At 39.5% G+C, this 23,641-nt stretch overlaps 1 protein-coding gene across 1 annotated transcript in view; it reads right to left on the bottom strand.

The window, feature by feature from the left end:
* TEX11 (testis expressed 11) overlaps positions 1-23,641 on the bottom strand; it is a 297,390-nt gene that overhangs the window by 204,604 nt on the left and 69,145 nt on the right. The window lies entirely within an intron of this gene.

Below are 23,641 nucleotides of genomic sequence, written 5' to 3'. Positions count from 1 at the left end.
TCTGAAAAAAAGAAGACAAAACCCAGGTAGCAGAGATCTCTAATCAACTACAACACAAACAAGAGTTTACCAAAACACATAATAATCCAACTATCGAAAATAAAACTTTTAAAAGCAGCAGGAGATAAGAAATGCATCATCTACAAACTAGTCCCAATATGGAAACGTAACATACTGAAGCTTATGGGACACAGCAAAAACAATTCTAAGAGAGAAGTTCATAGCAATCAATACCTACATCAGAAAAATAGAAAGAGGTTAAATGAAAAACCTAACCTAACAATGCATCATCTCAAGGACGTAGAAAAACAAGAAACTAAATGCCAATTAGTAGAAGGAAAGAAATAATAATTACAGCAGAAATAAAAGAAAGGTTTAAAAAGCAATACAAAAGATCGCTAAAAGAGTTGATTTTTAGAAATGATAAACAACAAAACTTTAGGTAGACTAAGTAAAAGGGACAGAAGACTCAAATAAATAATATCAAAGTTAAAAATGAAGACATTACAACTGATTTCATAGAAATAAAAAGGATAAAAGACTATTATGGTTTCAGCATTGGGGCAAAGCAAATTAAGCCACTGCTTGAGATGCTTCCATCCCACATCAGAGGACCAGTTCAAGTTGGCTGCTCTGCTTCTGATCTGGCTTCCTGTTAACATGCCTGAGAAGGCACTGGATGATGACCTAAGTAATTGGGCCCCAGCTACCAATGTGGCAGAGGAGCATGGAGTTCCTAGCTCCTGAATTCAGCCTAGCCCAGCCCTGACTGTTACAGCCATTTGGGGAGTGAACCAGCAGATGGAAGATCTCTCTCCCTCTCTCTGCCTTTCAAATAAATAAATAAACAAATCTTTTTTTAAAAGACTATTATACATGCCAACAAATTGTAAAACCTAGGAAAAATGGATAAATTCCTGGGCACATACAAACTACCAAAACTGAAACATGGAGAAAAAGAAACTAAACAGATCAATCATGAGATTTAATCAATAAATTTAAAGTTTAATACCAAAGAACAACCCAGGACCTGATGGTTTCACTGCTGAATTCTACCAAACATTTAAAGAACTAATACCAATTTGTCTCAAACTATTCAAAACAGCTGAAGACAATAATTTTTCCAAACTCATTCTACCAGGCCAGCAATAACCTGAAACCAAAACCAAATAAGGACACAACAACCAAAAACTATAGGTCAATATCCCTGATGAACATAGATACAAAAGTCCTCAATAAAATATTAGCAAACCAAATTCAAAATCACATTTTGAAAAATCATTGAGTGTGGACATTTTGCCTAGCAGTTAAGGTACCCTTGTATCCTATTAGAGTACCTGGGTTCAAGTCTCAGCTCCACTGTCAGTTCCAGATTTCTGCTAATAGGTATCCTAGAATTTAGCAGGTGATGGCTCAAGTGGATAAGTCTCTAACACCCATGTGAGATACCTGGATTGAGTTTCTGTCTCCTGGTTTCAGCCTGGCCCACCCCAGCCATTGTGGGCACCTGGAGAAGGAACCAGCAGATGGGAGCACTCTCTCTGTCTCTCTCTCTCTCTCTCTATCTCTCTCTCTCCAAATTAAAAAAAAATGAGCATTCACTATGGATCCCTGGGATGCCAAGTATGGTTCATTACATGCAAATCAATAAATGTGATACACCATATTAACAGAATCAAGCACAAAAATCATATGATCAATAGATGCAGAAAAAGCATTTAATAAGATACAACACCCCATAATAAAAAACTCTCAACCAATTAAATATAGAAAGAGGGTACTTCAACACACTAAAGGCCATCTGTGAGCAACCCATAGCTAATATCACACAGAACATGAAAAACAAAATTTTGAAAGCTTTTCCTCTAAGATCCAAAACAAATCAGGGATGCTTATTCTCACCACTTTTGGTCAACATTCAAGGAGATTTCAAAAACATCATAGGAAAATGGAATCAAAAGATAGGTTCATTTTGAAACAAAAATTTTTAAAATCTGTGCATATTTTTTAACCCAGAAAACTTTTATTTAAGGTATACAAACTTCATGCATTTCATAAATACAAATTTAGGAACATAGTGATCCTTCCTACCCTACCCTCACTCTCACTTGCACTCCCAATCTTCTTCCTCTTCCTCTCCTACTCCCACGCTTATTTTTTACTAAGATCTATTTTAAATTAACTTTATGCACATAAGATTAATCCTACACTAAGTAAAGAGTTCAACAAATAGTATGAAAAAAAAACTGTTTCTCAACAATCAAGACAAGGGCTGTTCAAGGTCACCACATCTCAAAGTGTCAATTTCATTTCTATAGATTAATTTTAGGTACTTTATTAGTTACCACAGATTAGGGAGAACATATGTTATTTGTCCTTTTGGGACTGGCTTATTTCACTAAGCATAATGTTTTCCGTTGCATCCATTTTGTTGCAAATGACAGGATTAAATTTGTTTACTACCGTGTAGCATTACATAAGATTTTCATAAGATGCATTTTCCATGATTTTTTAATATCTCTCTTATGCATGTACCCAAAGCAACATATCATGTATAATCTAACAATATTAATATTAACATTAAGCATGAATGGATTAAAGAATACAATCAAATGGTAGAAATTTTCAGACTGGATTTATAAACAAGATCCAACTTTATGTAGTCTATAAAAGACACACTTTAGATTCAAAGATTGAATCTAAAAGAAATTTAAAGTAAAAGAATGGAAAAGTATACCATGTAAGTAACAAGCATAAGAGAACTAGAATGGCTATATTAATATCACATAAATTAGACTTCAAGACAAAAAATATTATAAAAGATAAAGAACAATATCTTATAATGATAAAAGGACCAATCCATCAGGAACATATACCAGTTATAAAAATAAATGCCCCAAATACATGAAACAAAAAGTTACAAAATGGAAGGGAAAGATACATAATTTTACAATAAGAGCCAGAAACTCCAACAACTCTTTCTTTCTTTTTTTTAATTTTTTGTCAGGCAGAGTTAGACAGTGAGAGAGAGACAGAGAGAGAGTTATAGACAGTGAGAGAGAGACAGAAAAAGGTCTTCATTCCATTGGTTCACTCCCCAAATGGCCACCCCGGCCGGCGCTGCGCTGATCCAAAGCCAGGAGCTGGGTACTTCCTCCAGGTCTCCCATGTAGGTGCAGGGCCCAAGCACTTGGGCCATTCCCCACTGCCCTCACTGCCCTCCTGGGCCACAGCAGACTGGACTGGAAGAGGAGCAACCAGGACTAGTACCCAGCGCCCCAACCGGGACTAGAACCCAGGGTGCTGGTGCCGCAGGCGGAGGATTAGCCAAGTGAGCCATGGCAGTGCCGGCCCAACAACTCTCTTTCAATAATGTATCAGACGGCCAGCGCCATGGCTCACTTGGCTAATCCTCCACCTGCGGCGCTGGCACACCGGGTTCTAGTCCCAGTCGGGGTGCCGGATTCTGTCCTGGTTGCCCCTCTTCCAAGCCAGCTCTCTGCTGTGGCCCAGAAGTGCAGTGGAGGATGCCCAAGTCCTTGGGCCCTGCAACCCATGGGAGACCAGGAGAAGCACCAGGTTCCTGCCTTCGGATCAACGCAGTGCACTGGCCGCAGTGCGCTGGCCGCGGCGGCCATTGGAGGGTGAACCAACGGCAAAGGAAGACCTTTCTCTCTGTCTCTCTCTCTCTCTCTCGCTGTCCACTCTGCCTGTCAAAAAAATAATAATAATGTATCAGACAACTAGTCAGAATATTAAAAAGTAAATAGAAGAGCTGAAGAACAATATAAACCTACTAGACTCTAACACACATCTATAGCACATTCCACCCAATATTGGATTCTTCTCAAGTGCACATAGAATATTATTCAGAATAGAATGTATGCTGGCCTACAAAAAGCCACAGTAGACTCAACAGGATTGAAATCAGATAAACTATGGTCTCTATCCACAAGTAATTAAATTAGAAATCAACAATAACAAGAGATTTGAGAAATTAGCAAATGCAGAAATTAAACAACACACATTTAGACAATCAATGAGTCAGATAATAAGTTACTAAAGGAATTAGAAAATTTCTTGAGGTGAGTGAAAAGGAAAATACAAAATGCCACAACTTACAGGATGCAGCTAAAGTAATGCTTAGAGGAAAATTTATAGCTATAAACAGCAATGTTATAAAGGATTAAGATCTCAAATTAGTATTCTAACCTCTCACCTCAGGAAGATGTTAAAGGAAAAGCAAACTAAACCTTTAGGCTTGCAAGCACAAAAGAGAAGAAACCCTAAAGGTTAGAAAGAATGTAAATGACATAGACCACTGAAGAATAACAGAAAAAAATCAACAAACCCAAAAGTTAGTGCTTTCAAAAGATTAAAAAAAAACCTGACAAACCATTAGCTACACTTACCAAGAAGAGAGAACACTTAAATTATTAAAACAGGATGGAAGAGGGGATTTCATTACTGCTCCTGGAGAAGACGATTCATAGAAGACTAGAGACCCATGGCCTAGCTAGATTTCCTTGGAAAAATCTGTTATGCCAAAATTTCTATGACTTTATTTGTCCAAAAATGAAGCTGACTTAAATTAGTCATATTCAAACTTTTTTGGAAGCAAGTGAATCATTTTTACAACACAATCTTACAAGGACATGTTAAATAAGAAACTGAATAAAGCCTAACTTCCTTATCTGAAGCAAGATGAGAATCTCAAAGAATTGAAAGAGAAAGACTCCTTTTCCTCTTAAAGAAGATCCTGATGCTTTTCTGGAAGAATCAAGGGCACTACAGAACATAGTTTGTAAATTACTCAACTAGATTATCTCTAAGATTTCTTCCAGCTCTAAAGTGTTATCTACATTAAATTATATTCTATATTGAAATTGCTATCATAAAATTAATCATATTTCCACTAGATGGTGCTAATACATTCCATTTTCCAACAAAAACAGGCCATGTATATTATCATTTTTAGAATTAATAATTTTAGTATAGTATATTGTTATATACAATACCTTTAACTTTTCAAAATACTACTATGGTATTTATGTTATCCTTACTACAAGTCTGTGACACAGATAATATTGTGCTTATTTTTCAGGTGAGGGCATTGTAGCACATAGTAGCTGGCTAATCCAATGTTAGTTTCCCAGTAATAGATTTTTCTGCCACCTATGATATCGTCCCCTAGATCACACTGCCTGCATATACACATATAGATATATAATAATGCTAAATTCTGGTGTTTGAAAAGAAAAGGGAGCAGAAAATAATGGACAATAAGTCACATTAAAACTGTTACAAACTTCCTTTGGGTTTATACCATTTATATTTGTGCTTATAAATATGTTTATATTTTCTTAGTATAAACATTTTTTTTAATTTTTTTTTGACAGGCAGAGTGGACAGTGAGAGAGAGAGACAGAGAGAAAGGTCTTCCTTTGCCATTGGTTCACCCTCCAATGGCCGCCGTGGTAGGCGCGCTGCGGCCGGCGCACCGCACTGATCCAAAGGCAGGAGCCAGGTGCTTCTCCTGGTCTCCCATGGGGTGCAGAGCCCAAGCACTTGGGCCATCATCCACTGCACTCCCCGGCCACAGCAGAGAGCTGGCCTGGAAGAGGGGCAACCGGGACAGGATCGGTGCCCCGACCGGGACTAGAACCCGGTGTGCCGGCGCCGCAAGGCGGAGGATTAGCCTACTGAGCCGCGGCGCCGGCCAGTATAAACATTTGATGACATGTTCACTATAACAATAATAAAGGTTAAACAATGATAAATAAAAATATAACATCCTGAAATATTACCTTATAAATATAATAGCTAATTTTTAAGTCCAGTACAGAAGTTACATAACCCAGTTTCCCTAGACTTTAACAATATGGATTTAGGAAGTGATAGCACAATTTTGCTGAATTTGCCTCTTCCGATTCCATGAAACATATAAAACATTTTTATCTAAGCAGGAAAAGAACAGATTCCTCTTCTTGCTTGGGAATACTATATCCAGAATAAAAACTATTCCTGAACAACAGGAAGCAACTCACATTAACAACTTACATTACCAACTGAGAAAAGTTTCAGATTATTTAGAGAATTAAAAATGGTGTTGCAAATGGATCTCAAAAATTACTCCAACATACTGTTTACCCAATCATTCATTTACGTCCAAAAACCCTATCCTTGAGTTTACTTTAAAATATATATATGTGTATATATATATATATATATATATGTATATATATATATATACAAACTGTAGCAATAAAAGAAGGATGTTGTACAAACTGCTCCATGTATATTCCATTGGGAGAAAGTCAACAGAGCTCCCAGATGAGTAATTCAGAAATACTCTCATTTCTGATACCCTATAACCTCTTTGGGAATTTATAAGCACCTAGTCTCTGACCTGTAGGTCAAAGAGGTAAGGTTATTACCTTTCATTTACTAAAGTCAATGGCAGGTTATTTTTATAGAACATATTTAGGGTTTTATCCAATTCTCCGGGATATTGTCCACTTCACATGTCTCCTGTGACTTCCCTCAATTTATCTCACTATATCTGATATAACAAGAGATCATCAATTGGGAATTTTCTCAAGAATGTGTTGCGGTGCAGCGAGTTAAGCCTCCTCCTGCAACACCAACATCCAATATGCCAGTTTGAGTCCTGGCTGCTCTGCTTTTGAATCAGTTCCCTGGTAATGCACCTGGGAAAGCACTGGAAGATGGCCCCAGTGCTTGGGCTCCTGCATCCATGTGAGAAACCAGGATGGAGTTCCAGGCACCTGGTTTTGGCCTAGCTCAGCCCTGGCTATTGTAGTCATTAGGGGAGTGAACCAAGAAATGGAAGATCTCTAACTCTGCCTTTCAAATCAATAAAAAATATATTTTTTAGAAAAACAGAATTTTCCCATATAGTCTTTGGCTCGATTCAATTGCATTAATTCTCTTGATTTACAACCCATTTTGAAAAAACTCAACTTCTCAAATCTTCCAAATCAATTTCAATGGTTTTTCTTTTTTCTATATCATTGAATATATAAAGAGTTTTAAAAATGATTTTTGGAGGCTGGCACCGCGGCTCACTTGGCTAATCCTCCGCCGGCGGCGCCGGCACCCCGGGTTCTAGTCCTGGTTGGGAGGCCAGATTCTGTCCCTGTTGCTCCTCTTCCAGGCCAGCTTTCTGCTGTAGCCCGGGAAGGCAGTGGAGGATGGCCCAAGTCCTTGGGCCCTGCACCTGCATGGGAGACCAGGAGAAGCACCTGGCTTCTGGCTTTGGATCGGCACAGCACGCCGGCCATAGCAGCCATTTGAAGGGGTGAACCAATGGAAGGAAGACCTTTCTTTCTGCCTCCCTCTCTCTCACTAACTCTGCCTGTCAAAAAAAATGATTTTTGGAAAAAATTATAAAAACCAAATCCTAATAGTGAGCATCTATGAGTGTACAATTACAGGAAACTTTTTTTGTTAAATTTTAATTATTTATTTTAATTATGTAATGCTGCATGGTGTCACACTGGGATAAGCTTCCACCGCAATGCTGGTATCTCATCTGGGCAACTGGAGTCCCAGCTGCTCCACTTCATTTTTTTTCTAACTTTTATTTAATGAATATAAATTTCCAAAGTACAGCTTATGGATTACAATGGCTTCCCCCACCGTAACTTCCCTCCCACCCACAACCCTCCCCTTTCCCGCTCCCTCTCCCCTTCCATTCACATCAAGACTCATTTTCAATTCTCTTTATATACAGAAGATCAGTTTAGTATATATTAAGTAAAGATTTCAACAATTTTCCCCCACATAGCAACACAAAGTGAAAAAATACTGTTGGAGTACTAGTTATAGCATTAAATAACAGTGTACAGCACATTAAAGACAGAGATCCTACATGATATTTTTAAAAATTGATTAATTTTCTATGCAATGTCCAATTTAACACCAGGTTTTTTTTTTCATTTTCAATTATCTTTATATACAGAAGATCGATTCAGTATATACTAAGTAAAGATTTCATCAGTTTGCACCCACACAGAAACACAAAGTGTAAAAATACTGTTTCAGTACTAGTTATAGCATCACTGCACATTAGACAACACATTAAGGACAGATCCCACATGAGACGTAAGTACACAGTGACTCCTGTTGTTGACTTAACAATTTGACACTCCTGTTCATGGCGTCAGTAATCTCCCTAGGCTCTAGTCATGAGTTGCCAAGGCTATGGAAGCCTTTAGGGTTCACCGACTTTGATCTTATTCCAATAGGGTCATAGTGAAAGTGGAAGTTCTCTCCTCCCTTCAGAGAAAGGTACCTCCTTCTTTGATGGCCCCGTTCTTTCCACTGGGATCTCACTCACAGAGATCTTTCATTTAGGTCTTCTTTTTTTTTTCCAGAGTGTCTTGGCTTTCCATGCCTAAAATACTCTCATGGGCTCTTCAGCCAGATCCGAATGCCTTAAGGGCTGATTCTGAGGCCAGAGTGCTATTTAGGACATCTGCCATTCTATGAGTCGGCTGTGTATCCCGCTTCCCATGTTGGATCTTTCTCTCCCTTTTTGATTCTATCAGCTAGTATTAGCAGACACTTGTCTTGTTTGTGTGATCCCTTTGACTCTTAGACCTATCAGAGTCATCAATTGTGAACTGAAATTGATCACTTGGACTAGTGAGATGGCATTGGTACATGCCACCTTGATGGGATTGTATTGGAATCCCCTGGCACATTTCTAACTCCACCATTTGGGGCAAGTCCGATTGAGCATGTCCCAAATTGTACATCTCATCCCTCTCTTTTTCACAGGGAACTTTTTTTACCTTTCATGTTATATGTTTTTATGATATTTAACATTTTTTAAATTTTTTTGACAGAGTTAGACAGTGAGAGAGACAGAGAGACAGAGAGAAAGGTATTCCTTCCATTGGTTCACTCCCCAAATGGCCACTACGGCCAGAGCTACGCTGATCCGAAGCCAGGAGCCAGGTGCCTCTTCCTGGTCTCCTATGCGAGTGCAGGCGCCCAAGCACCTGGGCCATCCTCTATTGCCCTCCCATGCCACAGCAGAGAGCTGGACTGGAAGAGGAGCAATTGGGACTTGAACCTGCCACCCATATGGGATGCCAGTGCCGCAGGCAGAGAATTAACCAAGTGAGCCATGGCACCGGCCCTGATATTTAAATTTTTATGGTGAAAACAACTTCTTTAATGAAAAAAGAAGTTTTAAACTTTATTTTTACTGTATCCATAGCAACTTATTTTTCATCTTCACTGTTCTATGCTGTGTTTCATTTGACATACTTAGAAAAGGGATGGTCTTAGGCCTACCACTGTGGATATAGGCTCCAAGCCTACCCCAGCACTACACTGGTCCAAATGGCCCCAGGACCCAGGCACGTTCCAGTGCCAGACTTGTCACTGAACCAAAGCTCAAGTCCTGCCCCTGAGGCCCCAGGCTCCATATCCATCACAACATAAGGCTGATCCCATAGCCCCAAGATACAGGTATACTCAAGAGCCAAAACAGCCCTTATGACATCAGGCTCTAGGCCAATCTCACTGATCCAAACTCTAGGCACACCTCAGAAGCACAGACTTCAAGCCTGTTGGAGTTCAAACACACACACACACACACACACACCATGATCTCAGATTCCAGATGACCCAGGACACTGGCCCACTCCAGTGAATTCTGGCACCAGGCTGGCCTCCAAAGACATAGGTTCCAGACTGGCCTCCAAAGACATAGGCACCAGACCAACACACCTGAGAATTCCAGCAACAAGTCTGCCCATGAATCCCTCCAGATGCCCATTCAGAATGGTGACAGGCTTTCCAAGTTAAAGCCAACTTAAAGACTGGGAGAGGTGACCACTTATTCAAATGTGCAAACACCAATGCAAGGCCACAAGGATCAAGAATAATTAGGGAGGGAGCGGTGCTGTGGTGTAACAGGTAAAGCCACCTCCTGCAGTGCCAGTATTCCATATGGGCGCCTGTTAAGGGTCTCAGCTGCTCCACTTCCCATCCAGCTCCCTGACAATGTGCCTGGGAAAGCAGCATAGGGTAACCCAAGGATTTGGGCCCTTGCACCCTGCACGTGGGAGACCTGGAAGAGGCTTCTTGCTCCTGACTTCCACCTGGCTCAGCCCTGGCCATTACAGCCATTTGTGGAGTAAACCAGCAGATGGAAGATTATCTCTCACTGCCTCTCTGTAACTCTGCCTTTCAAATAAATAAAATAAATATTTTAAAAAATAATAATCAAGGAAACATTACATCATCAAAGAAACAAATTAAAGCATCAGTCACTGACTCTATAAAGAAACGGAAACCTTCAGGTAGGCTTAGCAGTTAAGATGCAATTTGGGATGCCTATGCCTCATATTAGAGTGCCTGAGTTTGATTCCTGGCTCTATTCCCAATTCCAGATTCTTGCTAAGGCACACTCTTGGAGGCAGCAGTGATGGCTCAAGTAGTTGGGTCCTTTCCACCCATGTGGGAGACCAGAATTGAGTTCCCAGTTCCTGGCCTTGGTCAGGCCCAGCCTGGGCAGTTGAAGGCATTTAAGGAGTAAACCAGTGGATGGGAGATATTCTCTCTCTCTCTCTCTCTATCTCTCTCTCTCTCTCTCCCTCCCTCCCTCTATTTTTTAATTCTCTTTTTTTTTAAGATGTACTTATTTACTTGAGAGGTACAGTTACAGAGAAAAAGAGAGAGAGACAGAGAGGAAGGTCACTCCTCAAATGGCCACAATAGCCGGAGCTGGGACAATCCAAAGCCAGGAAGCCAGGATCTTCTTCTGGATCTCCCACACAGATGCAGGGGCTCAAGGACTTGGGCCATCTTCTACTGCTTTCCCAGGCGCATTAGCAGGGAGCTGGATCAGAAGTGGAGCAATAAGGACATGAACCGGTGCCCATATGGGATGCCGACGCTGTAGGCGATGGCTTAACCCACTATGCCACAATGCTGGCTCCTCTCTGTGCCTTTCAAATAAATAAATAAATAAATAACATTTAAGAAAGAAATAGAACAACCTTTTAAATAATTCAAAAAATCACCTTTAAAAAGATCAGTGAATTAAAAAAAGGAACACAGATAGTTAAATAAAATTTGCAAGCTGATGAACAAAATGAGAAAAGTTCAATAAAAACAAACCATAAAAAGGAACCAAAAATTCTAAAGTTGAAGAACACAGTGGTGAAACTGAAAACAACAGAAACCCTCACTATCAGACTTGGTCAAGCTGAAGGAAGATTCACCAAACTTAAAGACAGTTCATTTGAAATTACCAAAGGGACAAAAAGAAAAAAGAACAAAAAAGTATGAAGAAAGTCTATGGAACTTCCAGATTACCATCAAGCAAAATGTGTGTGTGTGTGTGTGTGTTTTATGGGAAGCCCAGAAGGATTCACAGAAAGGAACATGGAAATGGAAAGAGTCAGAAAGTTTATTTAAGGAACTAAAGACTGAAAACTTCCCAAATCTGGAGTGAAAAGAGAATATGTAGATTTGTGAAGTTGAAAAAAAAAAGATTAAAGAGATTAAAGATTAAAGAGATCATCACTGAGATGTATTATAATCAACTTCTTTAAAAAATCAAAGAAAAGGGGAGATTTTGAAAGTAACAAGCAAATAGTGACTTGTCACGTAAAAAGGAACCTTAAGATTATCTACCACCAGATTTCTCAGCAGAAACCTGACAGAACCTGGAGAGGGTGGAATGAAATATTCAAAGCAATAAAAGGAAAAAAACTGCCAAAAAAAAATACTGTACCCAATCAAGCTGTCCTTCAGAAATGAAGGAGAGATAAAGATTTTCTCCAACAAATAAAGCTATGGGACTTCATCATAATTAGGCCTGAATTACAAGAAATGAGAAAGGGAGTTCTTCAACTTAAAACAAGAAGATGCTAGCTAACAATATGAAAACATTTGAAAATAGAAAACTCATTATAAAGGTAAGAATATACTCAAATATGCATTAAATCACTTTTAACTGTAGCATAAAATTTAAAACAAAAGTATCAAAAATAAAGTATAATTACATTAACTTGTTAATGGATATAAAATATAAAAAGACATAAACTGTGAAACCAAAAACAACTTGGGGGAATAAAATGTAGAGCTTTTGTATGTGATCAAAGTTAATCAGCTTCAAATAGATTAATACAACAATAAGGTATTTTACATAAGCTTCATGGTAGCCACAAAACAAAAACTTTTAGTTGATACACAAAAGATAAAGAGAAAGCGGCCGGCGCCGCGGCTCACTAGGCTAATCCTTTGCCTTGCGGCACCGGCACACCGGGTTCTAGTCCCGGTCGGGGCACCGATCCTGTCCCGTTTGCCCCTCTTCCAGGCCAGCTCTCTGCTGTGGCCAGGGAGTGCAGTGGAGGATGGCCCAAGTGCTTGGGCCCTGCACCCCATGGGAGACCAGGAGAAGCACCTGGCTCCTGCCATCGGATCAGCCGTTGAATTCTCTACAATGTAGCAGTGGGTTCGTTTCTGAGAAGAGCAGCGTGGTGGGGGCAAAAGGCGCGGAGTCAACACACAGACCCCAGGAGTCGGGTGAGAGCAGGCTTGAGGCGAGCAGCCGGCAGACTCGTTTATTACAGTTGATACAACACTTATATAGCCAAGACCAGCCAATCTGGTCAAGGGGCGGTCTATACCCCAACCAATCATAGCCTGTTGCCAGGCAGTTTCCAGAGCCATCCAATCACAGCCTGTCGCCAGGCAGTTTCCAGAGCCATCCAATCACAGCCTGTCGCCAGGCAGTTTCAAAGCCATTCCTGACTAACTAACGCTCGCTTGCCAGTGGCCACCTTGGCATGGCCTTCTCATTCCACTACAAGAAAGGTCTTCCTTTGCCGTTGGTTCACCCTCCAATGGCTGCCGCGGTAGGCGCGCTGCGGCCGGCGCACCGCGCTGATCCAATGGCAGGAGCCAGGTGCTTCTCCTGGTCTCCCATGGGGTGCAGGGCCCAAGCACTTGGGCCATCCTCCACTGCACTCCCTGGCCACAGCAGAGAGCTGGCCTGGAAGAGGGGCAACTGGGACAGGATCGGTGCCCCAACCGGGACTAGAACCCGGTGTGCTGGCGCCGCAAGGCGGAGGACACATCTTAACAACAAAGATGCATGCAGACTGAAAGTGAAAGGATGGAAAAAGACATTCCATGCTAACAGAAACAAAAAGAGCTGGTGTAGCCATCTGAATATTAGAAAAAAAAAAGTCTTTAACACAAAAAACCGTTAAAAGAGACAAAGAAGGGCACACTATGTAATGATTAAGGGAGCAATTCAATAGGAAGCTGTGACTATTATAAATGTATATGCACCTAATGACAGGGCACCTGGCTATTTAAAAGAAATGTTAAGGGATATAAAAGGAGACATAGACTCAAATACAATAATAATGGTGGATTTCAATACTCTACTTTCAGCAATGGACAGATCAACCAGACAATCAACAAGTAAACAGCAGAGTTAATCGACACTATAGTCCAAATGGATCTAATAGATATCTACAGAACTTTTCATCCTACAGTTGCAGAATATACATTCTTCTCACCAGTGCATAGAACCTTCTCTAGGACTGACCACATACTATGCCATAAAACGAGCCTCAGCAAATTCAAAAAATCGAAACCACACCATGCATCTCCTAGGACCACAAGGGAGTGAAGCTGGAAATCAGTAACTCAGGAATCTCTAGATCAAATGAAAACACATGGAGATTGAACAACATGCTCCTGAATGAACAGGTCATAGAAAAAATCAAAAGGGGAATCAAAAAAAATTTCTAGAAAGAAATGAAGATTATAATACAACATATCAAAACATAGGGGATACAGCAAAAGCAGTGTTAAGAGGAAAGTTTATAGCAACTGGTGCCAACATCAAGAAACTGGAAAGGCACCAAATAAAGAGCTATCAATGCATCTCAAGGATCTAGAAAAGCAACAGCAAACCAAATCCAAAACTAGTAGGAGAAAAGAAGTGATTAAAATTAGAGAAGAAATCAACAAAATTGAAACCAAAATAAAAAAATACAAAAGATCAGCAAAATGAAGAGCTGTTTTTTGAAAAAATAAACAAAATTGACACACCACTGGCCCAACTAACCAAAAAAGGAGAGAAGACTCAAATCAATAAAATTAGATGGAAAAAGAAATGTAACGACTCCACAGAAATAAAAAGAATCATCAGAAATTACTACAAGGAGCTGTATGCCAACAAATTGGGAAACCTAGAAGAAATGGTTAGATTCCTGGACACATACAACCTATCTAAATTGAGCCATGAAGACACAGAAAACCTAAACAGACCTATTACCAAGACAGAAATTTAATCAGTAATAAAGACCCTCCCAACAAAGAAAAGCCCAGGACCAGATGGCTTCACTGCTAAATTCTACCAGACATTTAAAGAACTAACTCCACTTCTTTTCAAGTTATTCAAAGCAATTGAAAGGGAGAAATCTCCCAAATTCTCTCTATGAAGCTAGCATCACCTTTTTGTTTTGTGTTGTTTTGTTTGTTTGTTGTGACAGGCAGAGTGGACAGTGAGAGAGAGAGAGACAAAGAGAAAGGTCTTCCTTTGCCGTTGGTTCACCCTCCAATGTCCGCCACAGCTGACGCGCTGCAGCCGGCACATCACGCTGATCTGAAGCCAGGAGCCAGGTGCTTCTCCTGGTCTCCCATGTGGGTGCAGGGCCCAAGGACTTGGGCCATCCTCCACTGCACTCCCTGGCCACAGCAGAGAGCTGGCCTGGAAGAGGGGCAACCGGGACAGAATCCGGTGCCCTGACTGGGACTAGAACCCGGTGTGCCAGCACTGCAAGGCGGATGATTAGCCTATTGAGCCACGGCACTGGCCTAGCATCACCTTAATTACTAAAACCTGAAAAATATACAACAGAGAAAGAGAACTAGAGACCAATTTCCCTGATGAACATAGACGCAAAAATCCTCAACAAAATTCTGGCCAATCGATTCCAACAAGACATCAGAAAGATAATTCTCCTGGACCAAGTGGGATTTATCCCTGGTATACAAGGATGGTTCATAATTTGCAAATTAATCAATGTGATACATCACATTAGCAAACTGCAGAACAAAAACCATATGATTATCTCAATAGATGCAGAGAAAGCATTTGATAAAATATGACACACTTTCATGATGAAAAGTCTGAGCAAACTGGGTATAGAAGGAACATTCTTCAACACAATCAAGGCAATTTATGACCACTATGGAAATCAGTTTGGAGATACCTCAGAAATCTGAATATAGACCTATCCAAGTGAAATGAAATATGTAAATAAAAGAGTTATCTGCACCCCTATGTTTATTGCAGCTCAATTCACAATAGCTAAGATATGGAATCAACCTAAATGCCTGTCAACTGAAGAATGGATAAAGAAATTATGGGATATGTACAATATGGAATACTACACAGTGGTAAAGAAAAATGAAGTCCAGTCATTTGCAACAAAATGGATGAATCTGGAAAACATCATAGTTAGTGAAATAAGCCAGTCCCAAAGGGATAAATACCATATGTTCTCCCTGATCTGTGATAACTAATAGAGCACCTAAAAGGAAATTTGTAGAAGTGAAATTTACACTTTGAGAAGTGTTGACTTGAACAGCCCTTGTCTTGACTGTAGAGGAACAGGTTTTTTTTCCTTTTTTTTTTTTTTAATTTTTTTTTCCTGACTATTTCTTTTTTTTTTTTTTGACAGGCAGAGTGGACAGTGAGAGAGAGACAGAGAGAAAGGTCTTCCTTTTGCCGTTGGTTCACCCTCCAATGGCCGCCGCGGTAGCGCGCTGCGGCCGGCGCACCGCGCTGTTCTGATGGCAGGAGCCAGGTGCTTCTCCTGGTCTCCCATGGGGTGCAGGGCCCAAGCACTTGGGCCATCCTCCACTGCACTCCCTGGCCACAGCAGAGAGCTGGCCTGGAAGAGGGGCAAACGGGACAGGATCGGTGCCCCGACCGGGACTAGAACCCGGTGTGCCGGCGCCGCAAGGCGGAGGATTAGCCTAGTGAGCCGCGGCGCCGGCCAGTTTTTTTTTTTCCTTAATGGAGAATCTAACTGGGAATGGGAGAGGGAGGAGGAAGTGGGGTAGGAGTGGGAGTGGGAGGATAGGTATGATGAGAAGAATCACTATATACCTAAAGTTGTACTTATGAAATTTGTATTCATTAAATAAATGGTTTCTTTGGGAAATAATGAACAGATCATCAACTGAGAAAATCAATAAATTCTATGATCTGAATGTTTGTATCCCCCCCCCCCAAATTCCTATGCTGAAATCCTAAACATCAGTGTGTTAGTAGTAGGAGTTGGGGATTTGGTGAAATGATTAGGTCATGGATAGCCTTAATGAATGTAACTAGTGTTTGTGTAAAACAGGTCCAAGAGAAATCCCTAGTCACTTACACCATGCGAAGTTACTGTGTGTTATATTTGTATATGGTTTGACTTTGTACCCCAAGGGTTCATGTTTTGGAAAGTGTGGAACTCAGTGTGGTGATACTAGGAGGTGATGAGACTTTTAAAGAGGTAAAGCCTAGTGGGCGGTCACTGGGGGTGCTGCCCTCAGAAGGAATTGAGGTGGATTTCATGAGACCCCAGTTAGTTCTCAAAAGAGGGTTTTGAGGCAGGCTTTGGTACAGTGGTTAAGATACTGCTTGGGACATCCAAATCCCATATTGGAGTGTGTGGGTTCAAGACCCAGCTGCACTTCCGATTTCAGCTTCCTGCTGCTAGTGTGCACCCTGGGAGACAGGAGATGATGGCTCAAGTGCTTGGATCCCTCCCACCCTCACAGGAGCCTCAGATGGAGTTCCTGGCTCCTGGATTCAGCCTGGCCCAGCTGATGCTGGCATTTGGGAAGTAAGCCAGCAAATGGGAGATTCTCTCTCTCTCTCTCTCTCTCTCCACCCCCACCGTTGTTCTGCCTTTCATATAAATAATCAACTTAAAAATTTTTAATCTAAAAAATAAAAGAGCAAGCCCAACACCTTTCCAGTCTTTTTGGCTTTCTGTGTCACTATGTGATCGCCCCCTGCATGTGCTTCCACCATATGAGGCCATCTACCAAGAGGTATTCACCAGAACTGAGTCAATGCCAATGCCATGCCCATGAACCTCCAAAACTATGAACCAAATAAATCTTTTTTCTTTGTCTATTAGCTGACATCAGGTACTTTGTTATAGCAAAGAAAAATTGACTAATATACTGTGAAAAAGAAAACTGCCCAAGACATGAGCCCCCACCAGATGCCTAGATCTTCATTTTCCCATTCTCCGGAACTGTAAGAAATATAGTTCTGTTGTGTTTATGATATTCTGCTATAGTAGTCCACGTGGTCTAGCACAATAAGGAAGTTGCAGAATTAACAACACAATAGACCAATCAACAGATACAGACAGAACAATCCATGTAACAATAGCAGAATACACATTCTTTTCAAGTGCACATAAGATATTCTCTAAGATAAATAACATGCAAAGTCACAAAAATATGCCTTAACAAATTTTAAAAGATTCAAATAATATCAAGTATATTTTCTGACCAAAGAAATTAGAAATCAATACGGGATGAAGGTAGAAATCAATGCAGAGGGAAAACTGGGAAATTCACAAATATGAGGAAACTAAACAATACACTCTACAACAACCATTGGTTCATAGAAGAAATAAAAAATGGAAATTGGAAAATACCTCAAGAGCAGCAAAAATGAAAATACAACATACCAAACTTTATGGAATACAGCAAAAGTGGTACAAAAAAGGGAAATTCATTGTGATAATGAGATACAGTAAAAAAGTTAAAAATATCTCAAACACACTCTCTTTGTATTCCAGGAAATTTCAAAAAAAAAAAAAAAAAGAACAAACTAAGCCTGTTTAGCAGAAGGAAGAAAATAAAGACTAGAGCAAAAAATAAATGAAACAAAAAACAGAAGAATAAAAAAAATCAAACTAGGAGTTAGGAGTGGGTGACATGCACAACAATACAAAACAAGAAGCCTCAGCCACCACTGTCCCCACAGAAAATTCAACTAACAACTGTCCACAGACCAGAACATCCGGTTTTTTAAAAAAAAAATTTATTCACTTATTTATTTGAAAGGTAGAAACCAGAGAGAAAGAGAGAGAGAGAGAGAGAGAGAGAGAGAGAGAGATCTTCTGTCCACTGGTTTACTTCCTCATTCTCCAAAAGGCCACAACAGTCAAGGCTGGGCCAGGCTCAAACTGCATCTGGGTCTCCCACGTGGGTGGCAGAGGCCCAAGCACTTGGGCCACCATCTGCTGCCTTCCCAGGCACATCATCAGGAAGCTGGATTGGAAGCAGAGCAGCCAGAACTTGAATCAGTGCTCAAATACAGGATGCCCATGTCGCAAGCTACAGCCTAAACCACTAAATCATGACAGGCCCCAGTACATCTTTTTGAAAACCTCAATGCTTGGAAACAAGCCTGAGACACCCATGTAGCTACAGATCTGAACGAAAACTGATTTAGAAGCGGAAGAAGGCTTTCATTTTTGATGGTACCACCCCATCCTCTCCTGCCAGTCAGAACAATACCACATGGAGATTTCCCCCTGGGCCCTTGGTTTCTATATAGAGAAAAAAGAACTAGAGGCAGTTATCCCACTTCCTAAGAAGACAGTTCTGGTTTCACCTCAAGGGGAAATGCAGTCAACAGCATCACTAGAGTGCCTAGGATGAAGCAGAAACAAAGAAAGGAGGCATAAGTCAGTGACCAGCGCCTAAATCTTGGTGTTATCTCCGTGTTTCTGCCAACTGGTGGCAACCAATCAGCAGTACCACCCAACTTCACTGCCCACCTGCAAAACTGACTAGTCACCTTCAGAAGCATGGTGGGAAGTTCAACTCATTTTAAGCCCCTTGTTAAATGCCCAGTGTCAAAGCTCACTCCAATGACAGAGAAATAACCACATCTATCCATTTCAGAGAAGCAGAGGGGCTAGACATACCTGACCACAGAAATCAAACAGCAAGTCCACTCAGTCAAAAAAAAAATCACCCAACAACCCCACCCAGGCAAGGAGAGTCCCACATCTGTGCATTTCAATGAAGCATAGCAGTTCAACTCTGCCAAAAGCCCACTCCAAGGTTCCACCCTGACAGGAAGGCAATCATGAATCACGCATGTCTAAGATAACCTCTGCTCTTGCCAGTTCTGGGCATTAGTCTTGCACAATGTTGGTGGTATGAAAATTAGTTAAAATAGAACTGCCATATGATCCAGCAATTCCACTTCCAGATTCAAAGGAAATGAAATCAGTATCACGAAGAGATTTGGAAACGCCTATCTTCACCGAAGCATTATTCACAGTAAGCCAACTCAAGTGTTCATCAACAGATTAATGAATAAAGAAAATGGGGGAGAAGAGAAAGAGACACAGAGGAGAGAGGTAGAGAGAGAAAGTAAATGATAGAAAAGCAGGAAATGCTCTCATTTGCAACAACACGGGTAAGCCTGGAGCACATTTTGTTAAGTGAAATAAGCCAGGAAAAGAAGCAAAGAAGGCCTGGCATGGTCTCACATGTGGAATCAAAAAATTTGAACTTATAGAAGCAAAGAGTACAATGGTGACAATGGTGATCATCTAGGGGTGGGGTGGAGGAAATGCAGGGATGTTGGTCAGATGGTACAAAGTTTCACCTATACAGGATGAGTAAGTTCTAGAGATCTAAGGCACCATTTGGTGACTGCAGTTAATATCGTAACTAATATTATTCGTTTATTATATTATATTGTAAAAATATTGTAACTAATATTATTACCACTGTAATAATATTACATTGTGTACTTGAAATTTGCTGAGAATAGATTTTAAACTTGTGCAATACAAAAACATGATAACTATGAGATGATGGATATGTTAATTAGGTTGCCAGTGGTAATCATTTCACAAGTGTATATATAAAACACTTATTGTTCACTGTAAAATATACAATTTTTGTCAGTTATATCTCAATAAATCCTGAAAGGAAAAAGAAAATAGGTCTTCTTACAGTGAAAGGAAAAAAGTGAACCTCCTAGGTGTTTACCAGCCACAGAGATACCTGACATTGCTGCAGGCCAGGAGCCCCAAGGAACACAGTTGAAAGAGTTAGAAAGAAGTATTAGAAATAAAGGAAAAATCATTCAGAATTAAGAAAATGATTAAGGTTTAGGATTAGGGCATTTTTCTCTCAAGAGAAAAGAAATCTGCCAAGTCTTTGTGCTAAATCTATAGAAACCCAAATTCTTTTGAATTGAATTTATTTGTATGTTAATCTACAATTCTTATTTGTAGAATACTAATTTGTTACAGTGAATTTTCTGTATACCTTTTCTAAAAAGCCAAATTTGGCATAACATATGGTCAATGATTAGATAGAACTTTAAAAGAGAAACATAATATAAATTCCACCAGGGTAACTGAGAATCCATTAACAAAGCCTCTGGAATGTTCCCTATTAACAGTCTCTTCCCATCTACTTATGCTTGCCTTTTGCCAGAAGACATCAGACCTCAATACTACAAGAAAGGGAGGAATGGTATTTTATTAAGCAAAAGAAATCTCTTTTAACATACTATTTCCAGAGGTGACATCCACATTTCAAAAATCTGCAATTTTATATTTTATAAAGGCCTAGCAAAATTTGTCATTGTCATTGAATATACTGAAGCAGGTACATTCACAACCAGTGACGTAAGCTGAAGGAATGACAATTTCATTCATAATTACAGCAGCCTACTCTTAATTGGTGGTATCTATAATAAGGTGACATGATCAAAAGAGTGTGGCAGAAAGCAAGGAGTGCAGCAGCTGTTCATGAATGTTCCTTAGCAAAAGAGAAGTCAAGGAGACAAAAATTGAGAGAAGTCCTGAATTTAGATGTATTAACAGAAACCAAGGGAAAGAAATGAGCTTTCTAAACAATACTCACTGCCACCCTTTATGCTCAGTGTAGATCTAGGCCTCTGTTTCAACAAAATTCTAATATACAAGCAATTCTGCTGTATTATCACTTGTGTAAAAATGAACTTTTTATACTGAATGGGTACCTCTAGTCTAAGATATTCACTGTTCTCAAAAGAGGTAAGCCTTTAGAAAGTACACTCATTTTCCATCACTTCCTTCTGGCATAAAATCTACAGAGAAGGGTGCTTAATTAGCAGCTATTCATTTCTGCTTGTATCACCAACTGCTTCCAACAGTTTTCTCAACACATGGATATAATTAAAGCGGGAAAAAATTGCTCCAAAGATTCACAGTATATGATAGAAGATGTGGGTATTTGTGTATTTGTGTTTATGACATTTTCTCTGGGAAGTCAATAAGTAATCCAAGCTTAATTTTGATGACAATAAAGTTTAGAATAAACTAGTAGAATGGCCACAGTAGTGACCACTTTCAGTGACTAGCAAGCACATCACCTACAGATACCAGCAGCTACCATTTACTGAGGAGCTTCTATTTCCTAGGCATGTTATTGAACATTCTACAATATGTGCATCATCATTTTTAAACCCTACAACAATTCTAAAAAGTAAGTATCAAAACGTTAACAATTTTACACCAAAATAGATGACAACAAATTTTGACTGCAAGTTGGTCTAATACTAGGAAAACTATTATTCACTGTGCTAAAAATTCCTGTTTTTAAAAATATTCATGGTTATTTTTGTCTTTTAAACACTAAAACATGATCATTTCTCTCAAAAACTTGAAAATTTTTCTTCAAGTTATTTTATAAAATACATGGAAAAACAATCAAAGAGACTAAAATCATAAATAATAACAAGGGTTAAAATTCAACTTTGTTTTTCTTCAGTGTTATTTTAGCGTATAGAACACAAAAGGCTCACAGTGATGCTCTATAAACTTGTTATTGCATAGATTTTTATGAAAATGTGATTTTCAGTCAAACTATATTCTGACAGATACAGCCACTAAATACAGTAAAAATATGATATATGTAGTTAGCTTAGAATATGGATGTCAATTATGTACCATCATCATTTTTTTATTTTAAAAATCTATATATTTTCATTTTACTTGAAAAGCAAAGACAGAGAAACAAAGAGAGACTTTTTTTTTGACAGGCAGAGTGGACAGTGAGAGAGAGAGAGAGAGAGAAAGGTCTTCTTTTTGCCGTTGGTTCACCCTCTAATGGCTGCCGCGGTCGGCAAGCTGCGGCCGGCACACCGCGCCTATCTGAAGCCAGGAGCCAGGTGCTTCTCCTGGTCTCCCATGGGGTGCAGGGCCCAAGCACTTGGGCCATCCTCCACTGCACTCCCGGGCCACAGCAGAGAGCTGGCCTAGAAGAGGGGCAACTAGGACAGAATCTGGCGCCCCGAGACACATATTTTTTAAATGATGATAAGATGACAATAATTCATGGGATATGTAAAAATAACCCAATGTTATGCTGTTTCTCAGCCTACTCTTATGACCAGCTTCCAGAGAATGTTCATTCTTATGACTCCTAATTCACCCCCAGCTTTGGCATACACCTCAAGAACACCTCCAGTCTTAAGTTTCCAAGAAGTCAACCATAGCATCAAGTATCTTTTTTTTTTTTCTGATCCCCTCATTCCCGCCTTTTCATCATACCAGTCTTTTGATCGGTTGATAATCATAAATTTAGTGAGTATTCTACTCCCAAACACTGCCTAATCTTGGAACAGAACTCACTCATCATGTACTTTGTATCAGGTTATTCATTTAAAGGAAAACTGTGGTAAAATCCATGCTAAACTAGTTTGCTTCTTTGGCATAATTTAAATAACTCAATTTATAAAAATGTGATTTATATTAAAACTTTCAGATTTATGCCAGGTATATGAAGTCTAAATTGTGGTAAGTATATACCTATAACTGCATAACCTTGTTCTGTCAGTCACAGTTCTTGATATAGAGTTTGATCAACTTTGGGGCTCTAAAATGTCTTCCACATAAATGGCTTATTTGCATAAATATTTTGTTAGCAACATATAGGGCCCATTGAGTACTATAATTTCAATGATCATATTTGCATTTATTTCCTTAAATGACAAATTTAATTTTCACAATAGCCAGAATATATTTAAAATAATCATAGTAGTATTTCCAAAAAACTAGAACTATCCCTGTACTGAGAAACAGTAAATATTTAGTGAACTGATTTGACATATTTTACTCCAGTATCCTCTGATATTCAAAACACCTTACGTGACACTTCTGGAAAAATTCATTTTTTCATGTAAATTCATTTATCCAATAATTATTGAATATCAACCATGTGTCAAACTCTGTGCTGGGCCTAGGTTTTCAGTGAAATATAGAGTTGCTTTATTTTTATAAAATTCTCTTTATATTTCCAGATTCAGTAGAATAGTACAAATCTTAGTATAGTGCTCAGCATACAGTAGGCACTAAATATATACTTATTCGACTAAGTAAACTAATTTAAGTAAATTTGAGTAAGTAAATACTAAGTAAAATACCAAAATTCATCTGAAAATAGTAATTTTAATTGATCCCACCCCTACACACATACCCAACCTGTCTTATATTCTGGGGTTGTAAGACAACAGTAAGTACCAAAGCATCAACAAAAC

This window comes from Lepus europaeus, chromosome X, assembly GCF_033115175.1.
Source record: "Lepus europaeus isolate LE1 chromosome X, mLepTim1.pri, whole genome shotgun sequence".
Classification (NCBI taxonomy): Eukaryota; Metazoa; Chordata; class Mammalia; order Lagomorpha; family Leporidae; genus Lepus; species Lepus europaeus.
The sequence above is the reverse complement of the archived record's forward strand: the minus strand, read 5'-3'. Positions and strand labels throughout refer to the sequence as shown.